The sequence below is a fragment of the Dendrobates tinctorius genome, unplaced genomic scaffold (assembly GCF_039654945.1).
Source record: "Dendrobates tinctorius isolate UK_male_01 unplaced genomic scaffold, ASM3965494v1 ptg000129l, whole genome shotgun sequence".
NCBI lineage: Eukaryota > Metazoa > Chordata > Amphibia > Anura > Dendrobatidae > Dendrobates > Dendrobates tinctorius.
In genome coordinates this window covers 22,126,676-22,148,221 of record NW_027361797.1, presented here as the reverse complement: position 1 = coordinate 22,148,221, position 21,546 = coordinate 22,126,676, and the positions used below count along the sequence as shown (strand labels likewise).

Here is a 21,546-nt window from a genome sequence, read left to right as displayed (position 1 = left end):
CACGCCAACGGGACAGTGGCTGTGCTTCGGTGGCACGCCAACGGGACAGTGGCTGTGCTTCGGTGGCACGCCAACGGGACAGTGGCTGTGCTTCGGTGGCACGCCAACGGGACAGTGGCTGTGCTTCGGAGGCACGCCAACGGGACAGTGGCTGTGCTTCGGAGGCACGCCAACGGGACAGTGGCTGTGCTTCGGAGGCACGCCAACGGGACAGTGGCTGTGCTTCGGAGGCACGCCAACGGGACAGTGGCTGTGCTTCGGAGGCACGCCAACGGGACAGTGGCTGTGCTTCGGTGGCACGCCAACGGGACACTGGCTGTGCTTCGGTGGCACGCCAACGGGACACTGGCTGTGCTTCGGTGGCACGCCAACGGGACTGTGGCTGTGCTTCGGTGGCACGCCAACGGGACTGTGGCTGTGCTTCGGTGGCACGCCAACGGGACTGTGGCTGTGCTTCGGTGGCACGCCAACGGGACAGTGGCTGTGCTTCGGAGGCACGCCAACGGGACAGTGGCTGTGCTTCGGAGGCACGCCAACGGGACAGTGGCTGTGCTTCGGAGGCACGCCAACGGGACAGTGGCTGTGCTTCGGAGGCACGCCAACGGGACAGTGGCTGTGCTTCGGAGGCACGCCAACGGGACACTGGCTGTGCTTCGGTGGCACGCCAACGGGACAGTGGCTGTGTTTCGGTGGCACGCCAACGGGACAGTGGCTGTGCTTCGGTGGCACGCCAACGGGACTGTGGCTGTGCTTCGGTGGCACGCCAACGGGACAGTGGCTGTGCTTCGGAGGCACGCCAACGGGACAGTGGCTGTGCTTCGGAGGCACGCCAACGGGACTGTGGCTGTGCTTCGGTGGCACGCCAACGGGACTGTGGCTGTGCTTCGGTGGCACGCCAACGGGACTGTGGCTGTGCTTCGGTGGCACGCCATCGGGACAGTGGCTGTGCTTCGGTGGCTCGCCAACGGGACTGTGGCTGTGCTTCGGTGGCACGCCAACGGGACTGTGGCTGTGCTTCGGTGGCACCCCAACGGGACTGTGGCTGTGCTTCGGTGGCACGCCAACGGGACTGTGGCTGTGCTTCGGTGGCACGCCAACGGGACTGTGGCTGTGCTTCGGTGGTAAGGGAAAGCTATGTGGGGCTATTTATTTTGAATTTAAGGCTATAGGGGCACAATATATTAAATAGCAGGCTTTCTGGGTCCCATTTTATTAAATTGAGTTATTTGTGGGCCGCATTATATTAATTTTAGGGCTACATAGGGCCCATTGTATTAAATGGAGGGTTATGTAGAGCCTTTTTTTATGGGGCCCATTGCATTATGTTGGGTTGTGTGGTGCCCATTACATTAAATGTTGGGCTATATGGGGCCTGTTACATTAAATGTGCTATATGGAGCCCATTCTACTCTATGTAGGGCTTTGTGTGGGGAGGTATTATACTGTCGGCAGGGCTGGCTAAAAAGGCCAAGATGGGCACCCTGCAGGCAAATAAAAAAGTCAAAGAATTCACTGCGGTGTCAGGCTAAAAAGCCCAAGATGGGTGTCCCAGTGTTAAGCAAAAGGGCCAGAACATGTACCGCAGTGGCAGTGTAAAAAAGAAAACCCAAGATGGATGCCATGGTGGTAGACAATAAGGCCAGTGAATGTATCTTGAAGGCAGGCTAAACAGCCCAAGATGGGCGCACTGATGGTAAGCAAAAAGGCCAAGTATTGGGCCCTTCTGGCTGGCCCACGGGAAATGGTGTGCTTTGGTGGCACACCAACGGGAAAAGGGTGTGCTCTGGTGGCACGCCAATCGGAAATGGTGTGCTTCGGTGGCACGCCAACTGCAAAAGGGTGTGCTTTGGTGGCACGCCAACTGTAAAAGGGTGTGCTTCGGTGGCACGCCAACGGGAAATGGTGTGCTTTGGTGGCACGCCAGCTGAAAAAAAGGGTGTGCTCTGGTGGCACGCCAACCGGAAATCGTGTGCTTCGGTGGTATGCCAATGGGAAAAGGGTGTGCTTCGATGGCATGCCAACAGGAACCGGATGTGCTCCGGTGGCACGCCAACAAGAGTGCTCCGGTGGCACGCCAACGGGAAACGGGTGAGCTCTTGTGGCATGTCAAGGGAAAAGGGTGTTCTCCGGTGGTAAGGAAAAGCTATGTGGGGCTAATTATTTTGAATTTAAGGCTATAGGGGGCACAATATATTAAATAGAAGGCTTTCTGGGTCCCATTATAATAGAGTGCTATGCAGGTTCCATTATATTAAATTGAGTTCTTTGTGGGACGCATTTTATTAATTGGAGGGCTACATGGGGCCCATTGTATTAAATGGAGGGTTATGCAGAGCCTTTTACATGGGGCCCATTACATTATACGTTGGGTTGTGCGGTGCCCATTACATTAAATGTTGGACTATATGGGGCCTATTAAATTAAATGTTGTGCTATATGGAGCCCATTCTACTTTTTGTCGGCTATTTGTGGGTGGGCATTATACTGTTGGCAGGGCAGGCTAAAGATGGGCACCCTGCAGGCAAATAAAGTCAAAGAATTCACCGCAGTGACAGGCTAAAAAGGCCAAGATGGGTGTCCCGGTGGTAAGCAAAAGGGCCAGAACATGAACCGTAGTGGCAGTGTAAAAAAAAAAAAACAACCAAGATGGACTCCAAGGTGGCAGACAATGAGGCCAATGAATGTATCTCGATGGCAGGCTAAAAAGCCCAACATGGTCGCACAAGTGGTAAGCAAAAAGGCCAAGTAGTGGGACCTTCTGGCGGGCCCATGGGAAATGGTGTGCTTCGGTGGCACGCCAGCGGGAAAGTGGCTGTGCTTCGGTGGCACGCCAACGGGACAGTGGCTGTGCTTCGGTGGCACGCCAACGGGACAGTGGCTGTGCTTCGGTGGCACGCCAACGGGACAGTGGCTGTGCTTCGGTGGCACGCCAACGGGACAGTGGCTGTGCTTCGGTGGCACGCCAACGGGACAGTGGCTGTGCTTCGGTGGCACGCCAACGGGACAGTGGCTGTGCTTCGGTGGCACGCCAACGGGACAGTGGCTGTGCTTCGGTGGCACGCCAACGGGACAGTGGCTGTGCTTCGGTGGCACGCCAACGGGACAGTGGCTGTGCTTCGGTGGCACGCCAACGGGACAGTGGCTGTGCTTCGGAGGCACGCCAACGGGACAGTGGCTGTGCTTCGGAGGCACGCCAACGGGACAGTGGCTGTGCTTCGGAGGCACGCCAACGGGACAGTGGCTGTGCTTCGGAGGCACGCCAACGGGACAGTGGCTGTGCTTCGGAGGCACGCCAACGGGACAGTGGCTGTGCTTCGGAGGCACGCCAACGGGACAGTGGCTGTGCTTCGGAGGCACGCCAACGGGACAGTGGCTGTGCTTCGGTGGCACGCCAACGGGACAGTGGCTGTGCTTCGGTGGCACGCCAACGGGACAGTGGCTGTGCTTCGGAGGCACGCCAACGGGACAGTGGCTGTGCTTCGGTGGCACGCCAACGGGACAGTGGCTGTGCTTCGGAGGCACGCCAACGGGACAGTGGCTGTGCTTCGGTGGCACGCCAACGGGACAGTGGCTGTGCTTCGGAGGCACGCCAACGGGACAGTGGCTGTGCTTCGGAGGCACGCCAACGGGACAGTGGCTGTGCTTCGGAGGCACGCCAACGGGACAGTGGCTGTGCTTCGGAGGCACGCCAACGGGACAGTGGCTGTGCTTCGGAGGCACGCCAACGGGACAGTGGCTGTGCTTCGGAGGCACGCCAACGGGACAGTGGCTGTGCTTCGGAGGCACGCCAACGGGACAGTGGCTGTGCTTCGGAGGCACGCCAACGGGACAGTGGCTGTGCTTCGGAGGCACGCCAACGGGACAGTGGCTGTGCTTCGGTGGCACGCCAACGGGACAGTGGCTGTGCTTCGGTGGCACGCCAACGGGACAGTGGCTGTGCTGCGGTGGCACGCCAACGGGACAGTGGCTGTGCTTCGGTGGCACGCCAACGGGACAGTGGCTGTGCTTCGGTGGCACGCCAACGGGACAGTGGCTGTGCTTCGGAGGCACGCCAACGGGACAGTGGCTGTGCTTCGGAGGCACGCCAACGGGACAGTGGCTGTGCTTCGGAGGCACGCCAACGGGACAGTGGCTGTGCTTCGGAGGCACGCCAACGGGACAGTGGCTGCTTCGGAGGCACGCCAACGGGACAGTGGCTGTGCTTCGGTGGCACGCCAACGGGACAGTGGCTGTGCTTCGGTGGCACGCCAACGGGACAGTGGCTGTGCTTCGGAGGCACGCCAACGGGACAGTGGCTGTGCTTCGGAGGCACGCCAACGGGACAGTGGCTGTGCTTCGGAGGCACGCCAACGGGACAGTGGCTGTGCTTCGGAGGCACGCCAACGGGACAGTGGCTGTGCTTCGGAGGCACGCCAACGGGACAGTGGCTGTGCTTCGGAGGCACGCCAACGGGACAGTGGCTGTGCTTCGGAGGCACGCCAACGGGACACTGGCTGTGCTTCGGTGGCACGCCAACGGGACAGTGGCTGTGCTTCGGTGGCACGCCAACGGGACAGTGGCTGTGCTTCGGTGGCACGCCAACGGGACTGTGGCTGTGCTTCGGTGGCACGCCAACGGGACTGTGGCTGTGCTTCGGTGGCACGCCAACGGGACTGTGGCTGTGCTTCGGTGGCACGCCAACGGGACTGTGGCTGTGCTTCGGAGGCACGCCAACGGGACAGTGGCTGTGCTTCGGAGGCACGCCAACGGGACAGTGGCTGTGCTTCGGAGGCACGCCAACGGGACAGTGGCTGTGCTTCGGAGGCACGCCAACGGGACAGTGGCTGTGCTTCGGAGGCACGCCAACGGGACAGTGGCTGTGCTTCGGAGGCACGCCAACGGGACAGTGGCTGTGCTTCGGAGGCACGCCAACGGGACAGTGGCTGTGCTTCGGTGGCACGCCAACGGGACAGTGGCTGTGCTTCGGTGGCACGCCAACGGGACTGTGGCTGTGCTTCGGTGGCACGCCAACGGGACTGTGGCTGTGCTTCGGTGGCACGCCAACGGGACAGTGGCTGTGCTTCGGAGGCACGCCAACGGGACAGTGGCTGTGCTTCGGAGGCACGCCAACGGGACAGTGGCTGTGCTTCGGAGGCACGCCAACGGGACAGTGGCTGTGCTTCGGAGGCACGCCAACGGGACAGTGGCTGTGCTTCGGTGGCACGCCAACGGGACTGTGGCTGTGCTTCGGTGGCACGCCAACGGGACTGTGGCTGTGCTTCGGTGGCACGCCAACGGGACTGTGGCTGTGCTTCGGTGGCACGCCATCGGGACACTGGCTGTGCTTCGGTGGCTCGCCAACGGGACTGTGGCTGTGCTTCGGTGGCACGCCAACGGGACTGTGGCTGTGCTTCGGTGGCACGCCAACGGGACTGTGGCTGTGCTTCGGTGGCACGCCAACGGGACTGTGGCTGTGCTTCGGTGGTAAGGGAAAGCTATGTGGGGCTATTTATTTTGAATTTAAGGCTATAGGGGCACAATATATTAAATAGCAGGCTTTCTGGGTCCCATTTTATTAAATTGAGTTATTTGTGGGCCGCATTATATTAATTTTAGGGCTACATAGGGCCCATTGTATTAAATGGAGGGTTATGTAGAGCCTTTTATATGGGGCCCATTGCATTATGTTGGGTTGTGTGGTGCCCATTACATTAAATGTTGGGCTATATGGGGCCTGTTACATTAAATGTGCTATATGGAGCCCATTCTACTCTATGTAGGGCTTTGTGTGGGGAGGTATTATACTGTCGGCAGGGCTGGCTAAAAAGGCCAAGATGGGCACCCTGCAGGCAAATAAAAAAGTCAAAGAATTCACTGCGGTGTCAGGCTAAAAAGCCCAAGATGGGTGTCCCAGTGTTAAGCAAAAGGGCCAGAACATGTACCGCAGTGGCAGTGTAAAAAAGAAAACCCAAGATGGATGCCATGGTGGTAGACAATAAGGCCAGTGAATGTATCTTGAAGGCAGGCTAAACAGCCCAAGATGGGCGCACTGATGGTAAGCAAAAAGGCCAAGTATTGGGCCCTTCTGGCTGGCCCACGGGAAATGGTGTGCTTTGGTGGCACACCAACGGGAAAAGGGTGTGCTCTGGTGGCACGCCAATCGGAAATGGTGTGCTTCGGTGGCACGCCAACTGCAAAAGGGTGTGCTTTGGTGGCACGCCAACTGTAAAAGGGTGTGCTTCGGTGGCACGCCAACGGGAAATGGTGTGCTTTGGTGGCACGCCAGCTGAAAAAAAGGGTGTGCTCTGGTGGCACGCCAACCGGAAATCGTGTGCTTCGGTGGTATGCCAATGGGAAAAGGGTGTGCTTCGATGGCATGCCAACAGGAACCGGATGTGCTCCGGTGGCACGCCAACAAGAGTGCTCCGGTGGCACGCCAACGGGAAACGGGTGAGCTCTTGTGGCATGTCAAGGGAAAAGGGTGTTCTCCGGTGGTAAGGAAAAGCTATGTGGGGCTAATTATTTTGAATTTAAGGCTATAGGGGGCACAATATATTAAATAGAAGGCTTTCTGGGTCCCATTATAATAGAGTGCTATGCAGGTTCCATTATATTAAATTGAGTTCTTTGTGGGACGCATTTTATTAATTGGAGGGCTACATGGGGCCCATTGTATTAAATGGAGGGTTATGCAGAGCCTTTTACATGGGGCCCATTACATTATACGTTGGGTTGTGCGGTGCCCATTACATTAAATGTTGGACTATATGGGGCCTATTAAATTAAATGTTGTGCTATATGGAGCCCATTCTACTTTTTGTCGGCTATTTGTGGGTGGGCATTATACTGTTGGCAGGGCAGGCTAAAGATGGGCACCCTGCAGGCAAATAAAGTCAAAGAATTCACCGCAGTGACAGGCTAAAAAGGCCAAGATGGGTGTCCCGGTGGTAAGCAAAAGGGCCAGAACATGAACCGTAGTGGCAGTGTAAAAAAAAAAAACAACCAAGATGGACTCCAAGGTGGCAGACAATGAGGCCAATGAATGTATCTCGATGGCAGGCTAAAAAGCCCAACATGGTCGCACAAGTGGTAAGCAAAAAGGCCAAGTAGTGGGACCTTCTGGCGGGCCCATGGGAAATGGTGTGCTTCGGTGGCACGCCAGCGGGAAAGTGGCTGTGCTTCGGTGGCACGCCAGCGGGACAGTGGCTGTGCTTCGGTGGCACGCCAACGGGACAGTGGCTGTGCTTCGGTGGCACGCCAACGGGACAGTGGCTGTGCTTCGGTGGCACGCCAACGGGACAGTGGCTGTGCTTCGGTGGCACGCCAACGGGACAGTGGCTGTGCTTCGGTGGCACGCCAACGGGACAGTGGCTGTGCTTCGGTGGCACGCCAACGGGACAGTGGCTGTGCTTCGGTGGCACGCCAACGGGACAGTGGCTGTGCTTCGGAGGCACGCCAACGGGACAGTGGCTGTGCTTCGGAGGCACGCCAACGGGACAGTGGCTGTGCTTCGGAGGCACGCCAACGGGACAGTGGCTGTGCTTCGGAGGCACGCCAACGGGACAGTGGCTGTGCTTCGGAGGCACGCCAACGGGACAGTGGCTGTGCTTCGGAGGCACGCCAACGGGACAGTGGCTGTGCTTCGGTGGCACGCCAACGGGACAGTGGCTGTGCTTCGGTGGCACGCCAACGGGACAGTGGCTGTGCTTCGGTGGCACGCCAACGGGACAGTGGCTGTGCTTCGGAGGCACGCCAACGGGACAGTGGCTGTGCTTCGGAGGCACGCCAACGGGACAGTGGCTGTGCTTCGGAGGCACGCCAACGGGACAGTGGCTGTGCTTCGGAGGCACGCCAACGGGACAGTGGCTGTGCTTCGGAGGCACGCCAACGGGACACTGGCTGTGCTTCGGAGGCACGCCAACGGGACAGTGGCTGTGCTTCGGTGGCACGCCAACGGGACAGTGGCTGTGCTTCGGTGGCACGCCAACGGGACTGTGGCTGTGCTTCGGTGGCACGCCAACGGGACTGTGGCTGTGCTTCGGTGGCACGCCAACGGGACTGTGGCTGTGCTTCGGTGGCACGCCAACGGGACAGTGGCTGTGCTTCGGAGGCACGCCAACGGGACAGTGGCTGTGCTTCGGAGGCACGCCAACGGGACAGTGGCTGTGCTTCGGAGGCACGCCAACGGGACAGTGGCTGTGCTTCGGAGGCACGCCAACGGGACAGTGGCTGTGCTTCGGTGGCACGCCAACGGGACTGTGGCTGTGCTTCGGTGGCACGCCATCGGGACAGTGGCTGTGCTTCGGTGGCTCGCCAACGGGAATGTGGCTGTGCTTCGGTGGCACGCCAACGGGACTGTGGCTGTGCTTCGGTGGCACGCCAACGGGACTGTGGCTGTGCTTCGGTGGCACGCCAACGGGACTGTGGCTGTGCTTCGGTGGTAAGGGAAAGCTATGTGGGGCTATTTATTTTGAATTTAAGGCTATAGGGGCACAATATATTAAATAGCAGGCTTTCTGGGTCCCATTTTATTAAATTGAGTTATTTGTGGGCCGCATTATATTAATTTTAGGGCTACATAGGGCCCATTGTATTAAATGGAGGGTTATGTAGAGCCTTTTATATGGGGCCCATTGCATTATGTTGGGTTGTGTGGTGCCCATTACATTAAATGTTGGGCTATATGGGGCCTGTTACATTAAATGTGCTATATGGAGCCCATTCTACTCTATGTAGGGCTTTGTGTGGGGAGGTATTATACTGTCGGCAGGGCTGGCTAAAAAGGCCAAGATGGGCACCCTGCAGGCAAATAAAAAAGTCAAAGAATTCACTGCGGTGTCAGGCTAAAAAGCCCAAGATGGGTGTCCCAGTGTTAAGCAAAAGGGCCAGAACATGTACCGCAGTGGCAGTGTAAAAAAGAAAACCCAAGATGGATGCCATGGTGGTAGACAATAAGGCCAGTGAATGTATCTTGAAGGCAGGCTAAACAGCCCAAGATGGGCGCACTGGTGGTAAGCAAAAAGGCCAAGTATTGGGCCCTTCTGGCTGGCCCACGGGAAATGGTGTGCTTTGGTGGCACACCAACGGGAAAAGGGTGTGCTCTGGTGGCACACCAATCGGAAATGGTGTGCTTTGGTGGCACGCCAACTGCAAAAGGGTGTGCTTTGGTGGCATGCCAACTGGAAAAGGGTGTGCTTTGGTGGCACGCCAACTGTAAAAGGGTGTGCTTCGGTGGCACGCCAACGGGAAATGGTGTGCTTTGGTGGCACGCCAGCTGAAAAAAAGGGTGTGCTCTGGTGGCACGCCAACCGGAAATCGTGTGCTTCGGTGGTATGCCAATGGGAAAAGGGTGTGCTTCGATGGCATGCCAACAGGAACAGGATGTGCTCCGGTGGCACGCCAACAAGAGTGCTCCGGTGGCACGCCAACGGGAAACGGGTGAGCTCTTGTGGCATGTCAAGGGAAAAGGGTGTTCTCCGGTGGTAAGGAAAAGCTATGTGGGGCTAATTATTTTGAATTTAAAGCTATAGGGGGCACAATATATTAAATAGAAGGCTTTCTGGGTCCCATTATAATAGAGTGCTATGCAGGTTCCATTATATTAAATTGAGTTCTTTGTGGGACGCATTTTATTAATTGGAGGGCTACATGGGGCCCATTGTATTAAATGGAGGGTTATGCAGAGCCTTTTACATGGGGCCCATTACATTATACGTTGGGTTGTGCGGTGCCCATTGCATTAAATGTTGGACTATATGGGGCCTATTAAATTAAATGTTGTGCTATATGGAGCCCATTCTACTTTATGTCGGCTATTTGTGGGTGGGCATTATACTGTTGGCAGGGCAGGCTAAAGATGGGCACCCTGCAGGCAAATAAAGTCAAAGAATTCACCGCAGTGACAGGCTAAAAAGGCCAAGATGGGTGTCCCGGTGGTAAGCAAAAGGGCCAGAACATGAACCGTAGTGGCAGTGTAAAAAAAAAAAACAACCAAGATGGACTCCAAGGTGGCAGACAATGAGGCCAATGAATGTATCTCGATGGCAGGCTAAAAAGCCCAACATGGTCGCACAAGTGGTAAGCAAAAAGGCCAAGTAGTGGGACCTTCTGGCGGGCCCATGGGAAATGGTGTGCTTCGGTGGCACGCCAGCGGGAAAGTGGCTGTGCTTCGGTGGCACGCCAGCGGGAAAGTGGCTGTGCTTCGGTGGCACGCCAACGGGAAAGTGGCTGTGCTTCGGTGGCACGCCAGCGGGAAAGTGGCTGTGCTTCGGTGGCACGCCAACGGGACAGTGGCTGTTCTTCGGTGGCACGCCAACGGGACAGTGGCTGTGCTTCGGTGGCACGCCAACGGGACAGTGGCTGTGCTTCGGTGGCACGCCAACGGGACAGTGGCTGTGCTTCGGTGGCACGCCAACGAGACAGTGGCTGTGCTTCGGTGGCACGCCAACGGGACAGTGGCTGTGCTTCGGTGGCACGCCAACGGGACAGTGGCTGTGCTTCGGTGGCACGCCAACGAGACAGTGGCTGTGCTTCGGTGGCACGCCAACGGGACAGTGGCTGCTTCGGTGGCACGCCAACGGGACAGTGGCTGTGCTTCGGTGGCACGCCAACGGGACAGTGGCTGTGCTTCGGTGGCACGCCAACGGGACAGTGGCTGTGCTTCGGTGGCACTCCAACGGGACAGTGGCTGTGCTTCGGTGGCACGCCAACGGGACAGTGGCTGTGCTTCGGTGGCACGCCAACGGGACAGTGGCTGTGCTTCGGTGACACGCCAACGGGACAGTGGCTGTGCTTCGGTGGCACGCCAACGGGACAGTGACTGTGCTTCGGTGGCACGCCAACGGGACAGTGGCTGTGCTTCGGTGGCACGCCAACGGGACAGTGGCTGTGCTTCGGTGGCACGCCAACGGGACAGTGGCTGTGCTTCGGTGGCACGCCAACGGGACAGTGGCTGTGCTTCGGTGGCACGCAAACGGGACAGTGGCTGTGCTTCGGTGGCACGCCAACGGGACAGTGGCTGTGCTTCGGTGGCACGCCAACGGGACAGTGGCTGTGCTTCGGTGGCACGCCAACGGGACAGTGGCTGTGCTTCGGTGGCACGCCAACGGGACAGTGGCTGTGCTTCGGTGGCACGCCAACGGGACAGTGGCTGTGCTTCGGTGGCACGCCAACGGGACAGTGGCTGTGCTTCGGTGGCACGCCAACGGGACTGTGGCTGTGCTTCGGTGGCACGCCAGCGGGACTGTGGCTGTGCTTCGGTGGCACGCCAGCGGGACTGTGGCTGTGCTTCGGTGGCACGCCAACGGGACTGTGGCTGTGCTTCGGTGGCACGCCAACGGGACAGTGGCTGTGCTTCGGTGGCACGCCAACGGGACAGTGGCTGTGCTTCGGTGGCACGCCAACGGGAATGTGGCTGTGCTTCGGTGGCACGCCAACGGGACTGTGGCTGTGCTTCGGTGGCACGCCAGCGGGACTGTGGCTGTGCTTCGGTGGCACGCCAGCGGGACTGTGGCTGTGCTTCGGTGGCACGCCAGCGGGACTGTGGCTGTGCTTCGGTGGCACGCCAGCGGGACTGTGGCTGTGCTTCGGTGGCACGCCAACGGGACTGTGGCTGTGCTTCGGTGGCACGCCAACGGGACTGTGGCTGTGCTTCGGTGGTAAGGGAAAGCTATGTGGGGCTATTTATTTTGAATTTAAGGCTATAGGGGCACAATATATTAAATAGCAGGCTTTCTGGGTCCCATTTTATTAAATTGAGTTCTTTGTGGGCCGCATTATATTAATTTTAGGGCTACATAGGGCCCATTGTATTAAATGGAGGGTTATGTAGAGCCTTTTATATGGGGCCCATTGCATTATGTTGGGTTGTGTGGTGCCCATTACATTAAATGTTGGGTTATATGGGGCCTGTTACATTAAATGTGCTATATGGAGCCCATTCTACTCTATGTAGGGCTTTGTGTGGGGCGGTATTATACTGTCGGCAGGGTTGGCTAAAAAGGCCAAGATGGGCACCCTGCAGGCAAATAAAAAAGTCAAAGAATTCACTGCGGTGTCAGGCTAAAAAGCCCAAGATGGGTGTCCCAGTGTTAAGCAAAAGGGCCAGAACATGTACCGCAGTGGCAGTGTAAAAAAGAAAACCCAAGATGGATGCCATGGTGGTAGACAATAAGGCCAGTGAATGTATCTTGAAGGCAGGCTAAACAGCCCAAGATGGGCGCACTGGTGGTAAGCAAAAAGGCCAAGTATTGGGCCCTTCTGGCTGGCCCACGGGAAATGGTGTGCTTTGGTGGCACACCAACGGGAAAAGGGTGTGCTCTGGTGGCACGCCAATCGGAAATGGTGTGCTTCGGTGGCACGCCAACTGCAAAAGGGTGTGCTTTGGTGGCATGCCAACTGGAAAAGGGTGTGCTTTGGTGGCACGCCAACTGTAAAAGGGTGTGCTTCGGTGGCACGCCAACGGGAAATGGTGTGCTTTGGTGGCACACCAGCTGAAAAAAAGGGTGTGCTCTGGTGGCACGCCAACCTGAAATCGTGTGCTTCGGTGGTATGCCAATGGGAAAAGGGTGTGCTTCGATGGCATGCCAACAGGAACAGGATGTGCTCCGGTGGCACGCCAACAAGAGTGCTCCGGTGGCACGCCAACGGGAAACTGGTGAGCTCTTGTGGCATGTCAAGGGAAAAGGGTGTTCTCCGGTGGTAAGGAAAAGCTATGTGGGGCTAATTATTTTGAATTTAAGGCTATAGGGGGCACAATATATTAAATAGAAGGCTTTCTGGGTCCCATTATAATAGAGTGCTATGCAGGTTCCATTATATTAAATTGAGTTCTTTGTGGGACGCATTTTATTAATTGGAGGGCTACATGGGGCCCATTGTATTAAATGGAGGGTTATGCAGAGCCTTTTACATGGGGCCCATTACATTATACGTTGGGTTGTGCGGTGCCCATTACATTAAATGTTGGACTATATGGGGCCTATTAAATGTTGTGCTATATGGAGCCCATTCTACTTTGTCGGCTATTTGTGGGTGGGCATTATACTGTTGGCAGGGCAGGCTAAAGATGGGCACCCTGCAGGCAAATAAAGTCAAAGAATTCACCGCAGTGACAGGCTAAAAAGGCCAAGATGGGTGTCCCGGTGGTAAGCAAAAGGGCCAGAACATGAACCGTAGTGGCAGTGTAAAAAAAAAAAACAACCAAGATGGACTCCAAGGTGGCAGACAATGAGGCCAATGAATGTATCTCGATGGCAGGCTAAAAAGCCCAACATGGTCGCACAAGTGGTAAGCAAAAAGGCCAAGTAGTGGGACCTTCTGGCGGGCCCATGGGAAATGGTGTGCTTCGGTGGCACGCCAGCGGGAAAGTGGCTGTGCTTCGGTGGCACGCCAGCGGGAAAGTGGCTGTGCTTCGGTGGCACGCCAGCGGGAAAGTGGCTGTGCTTCGGTGGCACGCCAGCGGGAAAGTGGCTGTGCTTCGGTGGCACGCCAGCGGGAAAGTGGCTGTGCTTCGGTGGCACGCCAGCGGGAAAGTGGCTGTGCTTCGGTGGCACGCCAGCGGGACAGTGGCTATGCTTCGGTGGCACGCCAGCGGGACAGTGGCTGTGCTTCGGTGGCACGCCAACGGGACAGTGGCTGTGCTTCGGTGGCACACCAACGGGACAGTGGCTGTGCTTCGGTGGCACGCCAACGGGACAGTGGCTGTGCTTCGGTGGCACGCCAAAGGGACAGTGGCTGTGCTTCGGTGGCACGCCAACGGGACAGTGGCTGTGCTTCGGTGGCACGCCAGCGGGACAGTGGCTGTGCTTCGGTGCCAAGCCAACGGGACAGTGGCTGTGCTTCGGTGGCACGCCAACGGGACAGTGGCTGTGCTTCGGTGGCACGCCAACGGGACAGTGGCTGTGCTTCGGTGGCACGCCAACGGGACAGTGGCTGTGCTTCGGTGGCACGCCAACGGGACAGTGACTGTGCTTCGGTGGCACGCCAACGGGACAGTGGCTGTGCTTCGGTGGCACGCCAACGGGACAGTGGCTGTGCTTCGGTGGCACGCCAACGGGACAGTGGCTGTGCTTCGGTGGCACGCCAACGGGACAGTGGCTGTGCTTCGGTGGCACGCCAACGGGACAGTGGCTGTGCTTCGGTGGCACGCCAACGGGACAGTGGCTGTGCTTCGGTGGCACGCCAACGGGACAGTGGCTGTGCTTCGGTGGCACGCCAACGGGACAGTGGCTGTGCTTCGGTGGCACGCCAACGGGACAGTGGCTGTGCTTCGGTGGCACGCCAACGGGACAGTGGCTGTGCTTCGGAGGCACGCCAACGGGACAGTGGCTGTGCTTCGGAGGCACGCCAACGGGACAGTGGCTGTGCTTCGGAGGCACGCCAACGGGACAGTGGCTGTGCTTCGGTGGCACGCCAACGGGACAGTGGCTGTGCTTCGGTGGCACGCCAACGGGACAGTGGCTTTTCTTCGGTGGCACGCCAACGGGACAGTGGCTGTGCTTCGGTGGCACGCCAACGGGACAGTGGCTGTGCTTCGGTGGCACGCCAACGGGACAGTGGCTGTGCTTCGGTGGCACGCCAACGGGACTGTGGCTGTGCTTCGGTGGCACGCCAACGGGACTGTGGCTGTGCTTCGGTGGCACGCCAACGGGACAGTGGCTGTGCTTCGGAGGCACGCCAACGGGACAGTGGCTGTGCTTCGGTGGCACGCCAACGGGACTGTGGCTGTGCTTCGGTGGCACGCCAACGGGACTGTGGCTGTGCTTCGGTGGCACGCCAACGGGACTGTGGCTGTGCTTCGGTGGCACGCCAACGGGACTGTGGCTGTGCTTCGGTGGCTCGCCAACGGGACAGTGGCTGTGCGCTCTTGTGGCACGCCAACGGGACAGTGGCTGTGCGCTCTTGTGGCACGCCAACGGGACAGTGGCTGTGCTTCGGTGGCACGCCAACGGGACAGTGGCTGTGCGCTCTTGTGGCACGGGTAAAGGAAGGCTATGAGGTTTAATTATTTTTAATTTAAGGCTATAGGGGGCACAATATATTACATAGAAGGCTTTCTGAGTCACATTATAAGAGTGCTATGCAGGTCCCATTATATTATATTGAGTTCTTTGTGGGACGCATTATGTTAATTGGAGGGCTACATGGGTCCCATTGTATTAAATGGAGGGTTATGTAGAGCCTTTTATATTATGTAAAACTGTGGGGGTTTCATTATATTAAATGGAATGCTTTGTAGAGCATATTATAATAAAAATGGAGGGCTATATGTGACCACTGTCCCATTATATGAGGAAATCTGTCAGGCTCATTATATTAAATGGATGGCTATGTGGGGTCCACTATATTAAATGGAGCGCTATGTAGAGCCCCCATAAATTAAAAACTTTTTACAATAAAAAACGTCTTTTAGAGTTACAGCTGCCTGCTATAAATTGTAAATCAAGCCCCCCTTTATCACGCCCAAAGTTAGGGAAAAATAAAATTAAAAAAAGCATTTATTTCCATTTTCCCATTAGAGCTAGGGTTAGGTTATGTGCACACGTTGCGTATTCTCCCGCGGATTTTTCTGCACAAAATCCGCAGCTCTTGGCAGAAAACGCAGGTGCGTTTTTGATGCTTTTTTAATGTGGTTTTGGCTGCGGAATTGTCTGCATTTTTTCACAGCAACAGATAGTTTGCCAAACTAGACTAAAGAAAAAAAAAAAATTGATGTTATTATCTTGTCCAACCCCTTCTTCCATTCTCTATTTTGCTTTTACCAAATCAACAATGGTGAGTGCCAGAAATGAGCAGCAGAGTGCCCAGCGGGCTGATGAGTATAGCGCGCAGCGCTTATCGGTCCGCAGGCCATTCAGAATACTCATGCTGGGGTGTTTGCTGCAAATCCTGATGCGTCACAGAGAGCAGGTAAGATAAAGTAGATTAGGGTTGGATTAAGTTAGGGTTGAGATTCGGTTTAGGGTGGGGATTAGGGTTAGGAATGCAATTGGGGTTTGAGATTAGGGTTATAGTTGGGATTAGGGTTATGGTTGGGATTTGGATTAGGGTTGATTGGGGTTAGGGTTGTGATTAGGGTTTGGATTGGGAATAGACTTGGGGTTGGGATTTGGGTTATGGTTGGGATTAAGGTTGTGATTGGGGTTAGGGTTGGGATTAGGGTTTGGATAAGGAATAGACTAGGATTATGGTTGGGATTTGGGTTTGGGTTGGGGTTAGGAATAGGTTTGGGATTAGGATTGGGATTCCGAAAATTCTTGACATGTCTGTTTTTTCACTGTGTTGTGTACTAAAACAATATTTTTATTTTAGGCCGAGCAGCAGCACAGGAGAATGTGAGCCTGTAAATTGTGGGTGCACCCACTCTTAGTGGAGAGAACAGAGAAAGGGCATTTTTATGTTCTTTACAACGATTTGAGGAGGTAAGTTGCCAAATATCTCAAGATAGTTTCCAACTTAGAATGTGTCCGAAAATATATAATCATTTTTTTTCTTTTTTTTTATGTCAACTTTGCAGATATCTGGAAAAATTTGTCGTTCTACCGGCTTACAATCACCGCCTTTGATAATCTGCTACAAATCTTGTGTCCCCATCTTATATTGGCTGATATGTTAATGAGGAAGGCCATCATTGCTGAGGAAAGGCTGCTCATCACTTTGCGGTAAGTAACTAATTTTCTGTTTGTATGTCATTAGGCATATTTCACACGTCATTGTATCCGGTACGTGTGATGAAAGTTTTCACATGTACTGGAGACACTGACACATGTAGACCCACTTAAATTAATGGGTCTATGCATATGTCAGCGTGTTTTTGTGGATCATGTGTCAGTGGGCAAAACACGCTGCCACTGTCATGCACACGTGCACATGGAGAACACACATTGATGTCCTCTGTGTAACACGCATTGCACTGGTGAAGCGCTACAGGAAGCGCTGTTCCCTGGCAGCAGGTGCTGGCATCATTCTCCCCTGGTCTGCAGGATTTCACTGCCATCAAGGAAGAATGGGATTTGTCTTCAGCACCTGCCACCTTGTAACTGCACTTTCTGTAGCGCTTGTTCCCTGCTAGCCATCTGTGTGGAAATGATGCAGCACATGGGCGGCACACGGTTGCCACATGTGTGCCTCGCACACACAGACACATTGACATGGATATCTTTGGTACAGTCTTTTACGGTACCACAAATATCCTGATATGTAAAACACGCCTGGAACCTGTCTGCATTGTTGCTGCTATAAGATGCGTCCACTGTCTTTCAGGGCTTATCTGCAGCATTCTATAATTAACCGCCCCGGTTAATGCACTACCACTCTCCTGCTTGCTTCATTGCTGTACTGCACAGGCGTACTTTTATGTTCTGATGAGTATGGACTAAAGTCCGGAGGTGTGCATGCGCTGGGCTTCTCAGACCTTTCCTGGCGCTTGCTCACTGCAGGAATTCGTTCTGCCCTCAACAGGCCAGGTAACCACGGCTGAGCAGTAGAGCGTTGAAGCAAGCAGGAGGGCGGCGGTGGTGCGAAAAGATCGGAGTGGCCTGACGCGGAGCTTCAACTCCCATCTGACGTGACCGCCCCACGCAATTGTTTGTAATTTTGTGTTTATTTAGAGCTTTCGTGTCAGACCGGGGCATTAGCGACACCATTATAGAATGCTTCAGATAAGACCTGAAAGGTGGTGGACGCATCTTATAGCGGCCATAACTGCTGACAGGTTCCCTTACATTTTTGTGTGACATTTCTAATAATCTTTTAATTTTCTTTGCAGATTTTTAGCCACAGTAGAGAGCTACACATCTTTACACCTCCAATTTAGAATTGTAAATCCACCATCTCTAAAATTGTAAGGTGCACATGTACCGTCATCTGGCAGAAGTTGCAGCTCATGGTGATGTCTTCCCCAACCGAGGAGACTTGGCTGCCGGATGCGCAACGTGGGTCTGGGAAGGCCATCCAACTCGGGTGTGCGTGTGAGAGAAACTTTTACTGACTATTTTATGAGTCTAGAAGGTCCTGTGCACTGGCAAAACTCCTGTGATGGTGTTGGGCACCCTGAACAGCAGTGAAAGATGAAAGAATAAGATTGAGCGGCACCAATGAAGGACCCGTCAAGCAACCTGAAAATGTTTTTTTAGTAAAAAAAAATTATTCTGTATGTATTTGGATTGTTAATTTTATGTGCGTTATTTTTTTCTTTTTACTAAGTGGGTTTTGTTCCCAAAAATGTTCAAGATTCTTCTACTTCCCATAGTCCTGTTCCCTAGACTATCATACATATCCTCTACCCCATAGTCCTGCGCTCATGTACCCATAACACAGGTTATAGCCCTTTTATATCCTCCTTATGATAATGTTTATAAAGAACACCAAATGACTAAGTTATGGTACTGCGGGTAATAGCTAGTGTTGATGCATCCGTAGGGTAACTTGCAGTTGGTGAGGGCATTTCAGTGCTGTATGGTCGACTTGTTTGGTAGTCAGGTTGGGTTTGTTGTTGGGCTTGGTTTCTTTTCCAAAAAACCCCATCAAAATTTCATCATATGGAGAAATTGGAGCAGGGTCCTGCAGAGCTGTCAGTGACATTTGCACCAGATTCGTGAAAATGGACTGCCTATCCAGTGTCAGTGAGCGAGCCTTGTTTGCAATTTGCAAGGCAAAAAAATTGAACTCCTCCTCTTTCGTTAATTTTTTTTATCACTGCCAGAGTCTCAGTTGCAGCTTTGATGGTTGTATCACTTTTTTTTTAGTTTTTTTTTTTTTTGTTTGGCTCTCCTGACACCGGATAGGCAGCTCTTTGTGTAACCGCTTCTTCGGCACCAGAAACTCCAGCAGCGGCGGACGCCGATGTGCCAGCAGTTGATGAAGATGGGGCACCAGCAGAGATGGAGAACATGTGCCGCCAGCTCCAGATGAAGTTCCTGCTCCATCTTCGGATTCATCCTCAGCAGGAGGTAAAATGTTCCCTTGAGTGCTGTGTGAAAAAAAACAAACATATTGATTGGGGTATGTTTCCGTGCTGCGTAGGAGCATCGCTTTGGAGGCAGCAAAAAGATTGCTCAGCCGAAAGCGCTGCCAACTTTTTTTCTTACACATGGTGATAACGCATGTTTAACCCCTTCATGACCAAGCCTATTTTGACCTTAATGACCAGGCCATTTTTTGCAATTCTGACCAGTGTCCCTTTATGAGGTAATAACTCAGGAACGCTTCAACGGATCCTAGCGATTCTGAGATTGTTTTTTCCTGACATATTGGGCTTCATGTTAGTGGTAAATTTAGGTCGATAATTTATGCGTTTATTTGTGAAAAAGTCAGCAATTTGGCGAAAATTTAGAAAATTTCGCAATTTTCAAATTTTGAATTTTTTTTCTGTTAAACCAGAGAGTTATGTGACAAAAAATAGTTACTAAATAACATTTCCCACATGTCTACTTTACATCAGCACAATTTTGGAAACAAAATATTTTTTTGTTAGGAAGTTATAAGGGTTAAAAGTTGACCAGCGATTTCTCATTTTTACAATAAAATATACAAAACCATTTTTTTTAGGGACCACCTCACATTTGAAGTCACTTTAAGGGGTCTATATGGCAGAAAATACCCAAAAGTGACACCATTCTAAAAACTGCACCCCTCAAGCTACTCAAAACTACATTCATGAAGATTATTAACCCTTCAGGTGCTTCAGAGGAACTAAAGCAACGTGGAAAGAAAAAATGGACATTTTAATTTTTCCAACAAAAATTTTCTTTTAGCATCAATTTTTTCATTTTCACATGGGCAACAGGATAAAATGGATCCTAAAAATTGTTGGGCAATTTCTCCTGAGTACACCGATACCTCATATGTGGTCATAAACCACTGTTTGGGCGCACGGCAGGGCTCAGAAGGGAAGGAGCACCATTTGACTTTTTGAATGGAAAATATGCTGGACTATTTAGCGGTTGCCATGTCGCGTATGGAGAGCCCCTGTGTGCCTAAACATTGGAGCTCCCCCACAAGTGACCCCATTTTGGAAACTAGACCCCACAAGGAACTTATCTAGATGCATAGTGATCACTTTGAACCCCCAGGTACTTCACAAATTGATATGTAAAAAAAAAAAGTACTTTTTTATCACAAAAATTGTCTTTTAGTCTCAGTTTTTTCATTTTCACATGGATCCTAAAATTTGTTAAAAAATTTCTCCTGAGTACACCGATACCTCATATGTGGTCATAAACCACTGTTTGAGCGCACGGCAGGGTCCGGAAGGGAAGGAGCACCATTTGACTTTTTGAATGGAAAATTAGCTCCAATCGTTATCGGACACCATATCGTGTTTGGAGAGCCCCTGTGTGCCTAAACATTGGCGCTCCCCCACAAATGACCCCATTTTGGACCTAGACCCCCTAAGGAACTTATCTAGATGCATAGTGAGCACTTTGAACCCCCAAGTGCTTCACAAAAGTTTATAACGCAGAGCCATGAAAATAAAAAATATTTTTTCCTCAAAAAATTTTTTAGTGCGCAATTTTTTATTTTCACAAGGGTACGAGGATAAATTAGACCCCAAAAGTTGTCCAGTTTGTCCTGAGTACACTGGTACCCCATATGTGGGTGGGGACCACTGTTTGGGTACACGTCGGGGCTCGGAAGGGAAGTAGTGACATTATGAAATGCTGACTTTGATGGAATGGTCTGCGGGCACCATGTAACATTTGCAGAGCCCCTGATGTACCTAAACAGTGGAAACCCCCCACAAGTGACCCCATTTTGGAAACTAGACCCCCCAAGGAACTTATCTAGATGTCTGGTGAGCACCTTGAACCCCCAAGCGCGTCACAGAAGTTTATAACGCAGAGCCGTGAAAATAAAAAAAAATTTCCTCAAAAAAAAAAGATTTTCAGCCAGCAATTTTTTATTTTCACGGGTAGCAGGATATATTGGACCCCAAAAGTTGTACAGTTTGTCCTGAGTACGCTGGTGCCCCATATATGGGGGGAACCATTGTTAGGGCACACATAAGGGCTCGGAATGGAAGTAGTGACGTTTTGAAATGCAGACTTTGATGGATTGGTCTGCGGTCGTCGTTACGTTTGCAGAGCCCCTGATGTGCCTAAACAATAGAAACCCCCCACAAGTGACCCCATTTTGGAAACTAGACCTCCCAAGGAACTTATCTAGATGCCTGGTGAGCACTTTGAACCCCCAAGGGCTTCACAGAAGTTTATAACGCAGAGACGTGAAAATAAAAAAAAAATATTCCACAAAAATAATTTTTTAGCCCCCAATTTTTTATTTTCCCAAGGGTACCAGGAGAAATTAGACCCCCAAAGTTGTTGTGCAATTTTTCCTGAGTACGCTGATACCCCATATGTTGGGGTAAACCACTGTTTGGGCACACGTCGGGGCTTGGAAGGGAGGGAGCACCGTTTAACTTTTTGAACGCAAAATTAGCTGGAATCAATGGTTGCACCAGGTCGCGTTTGGAGACCCCCTGATGTGCCTAAACAGTGGAAACCCCACAATTCTAACTTCAACCCTAACCCCAACACACCCCTGACCACAGCCCTAACCCCAACACAT

At 53.3% G+C, this 21,546-nt stretch overlaps 1 long non-coding RNA gene across 2 annotated transcripts; it reads left to right on the top strand.

Annotated features, from left to right (window-relative positions):
• Positions 1 to 14,802: 14,802 nt before the first annotated feature.
• LOC141047655 (uncharacterized) lies at positions 14,803 to 18,133 on the top strand. Of its 2 annotated transcripts, XR_012219871.1 has the most exons (4): positions 14,803 to 15,888; positions 16,291 to 16,400; positions 16,496 to 16,640; positions 17,747 to 18,133. It is a non-coding gene; the product is annotated as an uncharacterized lncRNA (long non-coding RNA). The 2 variants fall into 2 exon arrangements; XR_012219870.1 differs by lacking the exon at positions 14,803 to 15,888 and having other exon boundaries at positions 16,121 to 16,400.
• Positions 18,134 to 21,546: the final 3,413 nt, after the last annotated feature.